This window comes from Rhipicephalus sanguineus, chromosome 4, assembly GCF_013339695.2.
Source record: "Rhipicephalus sanguineus isolate Rsan-2018 chromosome 4, BIME_Rsan_1.4, whole genome shotgun sequence".
NCBI classification, from domain to species: Eukaryota; Metazoa; Arthropoda; class Arachnida; order Ixodida; family Ixodidae; genus Rhipicephalus; species Rhipicephalus sanguineus.
Genome location: NC_051179.1, coordinates 99,746,599 through 99,753,065, shown reverse-complemented (window position 1 = coordinate 99,753,065; position 6,467 = coordinate 99,746,599). Strand labels below are relative to the sequence as shown.

Below are 6,467 nucleotides of genomic sequence, written 5' to 3'. Positions count from 1 at the left end.
TCTGCGCCGTTGAGCAGCATTTGCGCTCTCCCTCTCCATGGCTATACCGCGTCAGAAGCGCTATCAAGCGGCTCCATCGCATTGTCAGACGGCGACAGCACAGCGAAGGCGAATAGCTGCGCGCGCGCCGGCGCTAGTGCGTCTGCGACGACTACGACGTCACTCCTCTGGAATGCGCAGACCGGCAGCGGTGAGTAGCGCGCGGCGGCGGCGAAGTGCGCAGGGAGTTGCTGGCTCCGGTGCGCCAGCTGCGTGAAATCACTTATCCTCGAGCATGTGCAGCACGGCTCTTGAGCAGGTGCTCGAAACTGGCTCGGCTAGGTCAGTGTAGCTAACGCTACAAAAGAAGCACGCGCAACAATTTGTTGGATGTCGAGGGAATGTGGTTTATAAGATCCCTGTCACTTGCGGACAGTGCTACATTGGCCAAACCGGCCGATGAATCGAGGAGTGAATACGAGAACATGCGTACTCGCTAAAAGGGTCTGTGAGTAGTCATCTTGTAGATCACTGTAGCATATGTCACTGCGAGCCAGTTTTTAAAGATTTCGAAGTACTAGGCACTTATGCAGAGCAACGCTAACGTGAAATCTTTGAGACTTTTTGCAACCAGAATAGTAGAGACTGCTGCGTCAACGTAGCCTCGCTATCACTTCGCAAATAAATGGAATGCTGTGTATTTCAAAACGGTGATTTGGCAACGCTACAGCGATGTGTTGTTCCCTGAAGTGTGTACAAATTGTGTTTTTCCCTGTATATATTGACGGTGCAAATGCAATAAAATATTGCCACGCCCACTTCTTGTTCTATTTTGATGTATTCAGGTTTGAGCAGCAAGGACCGTTGTCAACGCTTGACGCTGTCCGCGCCGAAGTGTTCGAGAAGCTTCGCGATTGTAGTAGATCGTTTTGTTAAGATTGCGCGCAGGACGCGAATATTGTAGATTATTACAGAGCTTGCGTGACCACCAGTGACAAGACTGGAAACTTCGATGCGTGATGTATAAAAGACGGCGCATACCATCCATGAGCAGTTTATCGACGGCCGACGCCCTGTTCACCTCTATCAGTGTACAGCGTGTATTGTTGTAGCTTGATTTTTCATTTCCCGGCCACAAATTTGGCCATATAAAGAGTTTCAGCTTGAATACGACGACTGCTTTCTTCGTCGACATCACGCCCCCGTGACAATATGGTTGCTGGTCAGAGCAACCTCTTTGGTCAGAGCCGTGTTTGTGTCCCCTCGTCTTCGTCCTGTTCTAGCGCTATTTCTTCGTTGTGAATCGAAATTGAGAACTTAAAGGGACACTAAAGGGAAATATGAATTGGTTTAGATTGATAAAGTGTGCGCGGAGAACTCTTGTGTAGTTTATTTCACCACCATAGGTTTATTATTAGAGGAGAAAACCAAGTTCACAGTTTCATTTGTAAATTTCGCGCCGAACTTTGTAATTCGTGACGTAAGAGGTTTCAAAGAGCATTGAACGTATTTTGGCGCCACTGGCTCGACGAAATTTCCACAAACTCGTTATGTCAAGTCTCTGGCCCCTTCAGAGGACAATGTACTTCGATTTAATCGATTAGGAACTACGTAGGCCCAAGCAGGCGCCGTCAAAAATATGTGACGTGACGGCAAATGGTGCGAGAATTCCAAGGTGGGGTCGCCACCTGTATTTTCTTTTTGCGCGTTTTCTCGCTTATTAAGCGTCTTCTCGCATCAAGCATGGCGTTTTTGGTATCGTGGAAGACTACTTTACTAATGCGAGAAAAATCGTTTTGCTCTTTGTGTCCCTTTAAACGAGAAAGAGGGCTCTGTCACTAGCACTGCTTGTATGACCTCTTTTTTCTATTTGGTGCAACAGATACTTGTTCATACAAATTACGAGAAAAGAATGTGGGTAAATACTGTCCCTAGAGGTCAACGTTTGCAGCAAGTGGGCTTCGCGAATGCGTCATCATTTCTATTGAAAATAGTGCTTGAGATCGAAAGTCGACAACTTGTATCGGTGAGATATTTCATTAGGAAAGAAATATAACCGTTATTGCGCTCACTAACACAGGAAGAAATAGCTTAATGTGCTGAATGTCGCTTCTCATGTGATGCATAACACAAGATAATCGGGCGCGAAATCCGAAGGTCGCAGGTTCGGTGCCTGCCAGCGGCAAGTTGTCTTTTCGTCCACTTCACTTTCTTCACATATGTATCACAATTATCTTTATTCACTTAAACAAGTACAGTAAACGTCCCCTATTATCTGCTGGTTTTCATTAGGTTGGGTCAAACAAAGAAACGAGCCCTCGAAAATTTGCTTCCTTCATTCATATTACATGTAAGGCCATTTAAGCCCGACCACACCAATGCAGTGCTTTCTGCTTGCGAAATACACTAGGCGAATTTTGGTCAAACAACGATAATGGAAACAGGCATAGGAACGCTTATGTACACGCAGCACTATGGTCTTTAAAACAGTACACTTCGAAATGCACGCTTCGGCACTTCGAAACGTTTGCCAAATAATAAGAAAAGCAGTATGAAAGAAATTCTTGTCTATTATTCGCGCATTCGTGTGGCGCCTCTTCCTCTCTTCCTTTATTTGTTTTTCTCTCTTCTGTCAGTTTTTTCTGTCTTTTCTGGCTTTGTAAATTTCTATCTATCTATCTATCTATCTATCTATCTATCTATCTATCTATCTATCTATCTATCTATCTATCTATCTATCTATCTATCTATCTATCTATCTATCTATCTCTCTATCTATCTATCTATCTATCTATCTATCGATATCCTCCTGTATTTATTTCTCTTTCTTGTTCTTTCTATATTTCTATCTCTCTCCCTCTCTCTGTTTCTATCGCTCACTCTTTCTGTCTTTTTTCTCTTTGTTTTTCTCTGTTTCATTCTTTGCTGCGCTTTACTCTCCTCCTCTCCTCCTTTCTCTCCTCCTCACCCCACTTGCCTTTCCCACCCCCTTGCTATACTGTGCTAACCAGGCTGTGATGTGCTCTGTTTGCGTTGGGTGGCCGAGTGGTTAAGACGCTCGCCTTAGGATTGTGGGTACTCGGGTTTGAATCCCGCCTCGTGAAGAAATTTTTTTGGCTAAGAAATTTCTGGTTCTCTCAATCTCTTTTTTGTTCTTTTTCTCTCTCTTTCCCTCTTGCATTCGTTCTCTCTGTACTCGTTCTCTCGCCACAAGAGTTATTGCCAGACTCATTGGCGCACGTAGTCTGCGACCCAAGGATAAGATACAGAGGACGAAGAGAAAGAAGAGGTCGAACAGAGCGTGTGCCGGTTCATGGTGACGATCTCTTCTGTTGACTCGTTACGCACCAATGCTCGACATAAAGAGTTCCGCCATTAAAGAAAATAACCAGCTCATTCAAGCATTAATCACGTCTCCATATTAATAACAAGCGCTTTTGTTCTACATAACCCATGTAAAAACGGCATGTATACGGCGCCAGGTTATTCATAGCGTTCATCCATCGAGCCTAGCTATTGTGTGTAATTGTGTGTAATTGTTTGTATGTGTGTGGTTTTGCGTGAGAGCGTATGGGATTGCAACAATGCAATTGTAATGAAAGCGTCACTGCTGCTGTATATACCATGGTATTTTGTCAAAAGCGAAGGCCTGCAACGGCACCTACATGTTCAATCAGCCGGGACTAAATTATAAACTGGACCTTTGGCACAACTAATTGTCGAGGCTGTAAGCAATTATGATCAAAGTGCAGGAGTGAGAGAAAGAGCGGCTCCAGTTGATTTCTCTAATTTGCTGTAGGTCGACTTGGACAGAGATTTACTCGTGTCAGGGCGGAAAATCTTGGCCGGTCTCGGAGAATCTTGGCATCTTGGCTGGATAATCTGTCGCTGCTCCTGTGGGTATGAGCTGGCCACACGTAGGCTTGGAGCACAAAGCTGCCTAAGCAGTGTCTACACCACCGATCTACTTCGTCAACACGGCCTATCTCGAAGGCGTTGCAGTGTCAGATCCCGCTGCTGGATAGTCTTTTATGCGAACAAAGATCTCTGCAACACAAAAAAGCGATAAGGCCCATCTCTGCGTCTGAGTCTACCTCCTGGAAGAGAGCTTGTGTACGGGCTAGTTGAAACATACCACTTGGTGAAATTCCCGAGCCAACAGGCTAGCGGCTACCAAATTTGGCACCGTGCTGCCAGGAAAGCCCCGTGGACTGAGCGGGGCATAGCGAATGTCATGAGGCCAAAGGAATTTTCGAATGGCATTGTAAGGTAAGAGAGTTCAGACATAGCGAAAAATGAATATCGTGAGTTGGGCTGTACCATACACGCAGTTTTTATTCTGATATGAAACTTTCATAAAGCTACGTCTACCTTGGTGATGACAGCCGAATTCCATCACGACCACGAAAAATTCACATGCATGGCCTCCATCCTGGAGTTGCCTGTGTATGCTTGACTTATGAAGCTTGTGTCGCTAATACCGACTGAGCCAATACGATACGTGACGTTTCCCAACTTAAAATAAACCTAATGGCAATACTGCTATATAACTGCAAAGTGCGTGTCCAGTTGTGAAGTGGCATACACCTACAGGGTATCTTTGGGTGCATTCATTTCAATAACTTTACACATTACTATCTTTATATATGCTGCAACTTTAAATGCGTATCCAAGGAAACTCAAAATTTTTTTTCGCTTGCATATATTGAAGACTGCTTCGAGGTGCATGTTCTTGCATCTTTTTATAATGAACAGTTCTGAGTATGTGCTCCCCTGCCCATTATTTAGCAATTCCTACCGTGGTCCTTGCCTCTTCGCACTCAAATTTTCAAGAACGCCACCGTATCGACTCGCCTCACTTTCCATTTGTTTATACGTGCTTTGTCATCCGCTGCAGTAGCGGAACCCAAACGTGTCCTGTGGTTGTGCTCTAGTGTGTAGCATTAAATTCTGGCCACGGTAGTCGCATTTCAGTGGAGGGCTACTGCCACAAAAGGAATACATTGAAAAAAAATTGAATCTAGAAATACGGTACTTGGGCTTTTCTCGACTTCTCAAAAGCCTTCAACCTCATTATTCATGAAATTCTCCTTCAAAAGCTGGATCATCATTGTATAAGAGGCATTGCGCACAAATTAATGATGTCTTACATGCAACACCACACTCAATTCGCCATAATTGAGGGAAAACATTCTTCAATAAACTCCATTAAAACAGGAGTCCCGCAAGGAAGCATACTGGGACTGTTTCTCTTTATACTTTAATTAATGATATAGTCCGTATCAATGAATCAGCCCATTTTAAAATATACACTGATGATACCAGTTTATTTTTTTTTATTCAGGCAATTATAGCAGCGAACTAGGTAGTCGAGCGAATAACGCGCTGTCTGAAATCATTGCGTGAGCTCAAGTAAACTACCTAAAACTGAACATAAATAAAACTAAGGCTGTTTTATTTCACTGCCGCCACACGCAAGTCCAGTTTCCCATCATTTCATTATATAACTCAGAAACTGAAGTTGTCAAAAGATTCAAATCATTACTCGTGTATTTTTCACAAAAAATCACATGGGATGATCACGTGAACCATATTATCAGTAAACTATCTTGGACAATCTGCATTATGTGCCGCCATTGCTACTACTTTCCTGCTTCTGTTAACTTGCTCATATATAATTCGTTTTCTTCTTTATTGAATTATGTATTTCTTGTATGGTCGACAACAACAATCGTAAACATCAGTAAATTTACCGTCTTGCAAAAGAAAGCTTCGAGTCTAGCTTGTAAAGTGCCATATCGCTGGCACGCAGCAGACTTATTTAAAAAGCACCGTATCATTCAGGTTGCATCAATACACGATTACAAACTATGTCGTCTATATAAGTTTGGTTTATTGAAAAGGAATGATACCATTGCAAGAATAGCGAGGTTAAAGAAAACATCCCTGCTTATAAAGTACGTCAACCTGAAGTGCGGTACATATCGCAATGCAGAGCAAATTAGGCAAATCAAATTGAAATTTTCAAGTGCCTACACTTCTAAACCGCATAACAAAGAAACTCATCATTAACATATCTAGCATATCGCCAAAACAACTGCGATTAATGTTTGTGTAATGATGTGCTATGAATACTACCGTTTTGTCTGTGCCTGCAATGTAATCTATTATTTTTTCACCCACGCCATGAATTCATATATATTTCTTTTAGTAGGATGTACTTAGCCGCAGACTTCTTTGCTATCCTGTGTACCAGGGGGTCAGGGCTCCTCAAGCTGTCCGAACAGATTTTACCAGCCCTCCTCGTAACAACTGCTTGTTGCGGAATAAAATTTCAATTTCAATTTCCCAACGAAAATAAGTAAAAATTATTCTGGCGCGAGTGTGATTTTCCTCATGTCCTGCTGCGAACTGGGAAAAATACTCCAATCAGTGAAATGCGCTTTGCCATATACAACTGAGAGCAATGCCACCATTTCTCACGCCAA

The 6,467-nt window shown here is 43.1% G+C and overlaps 1 pseudogene; it reads left to right on the top strand.

Annotated features, from left to right (window-relative positions):
• The first annotated feature begins 274 nt into the window (after positions 1 to 274).
• LOC125758262 (uncharacterized) overlaps positions 275 to 6,467 on the top strand; it is a 78,928-nt pseudogene continuing 72,735 nt past the window's right edge.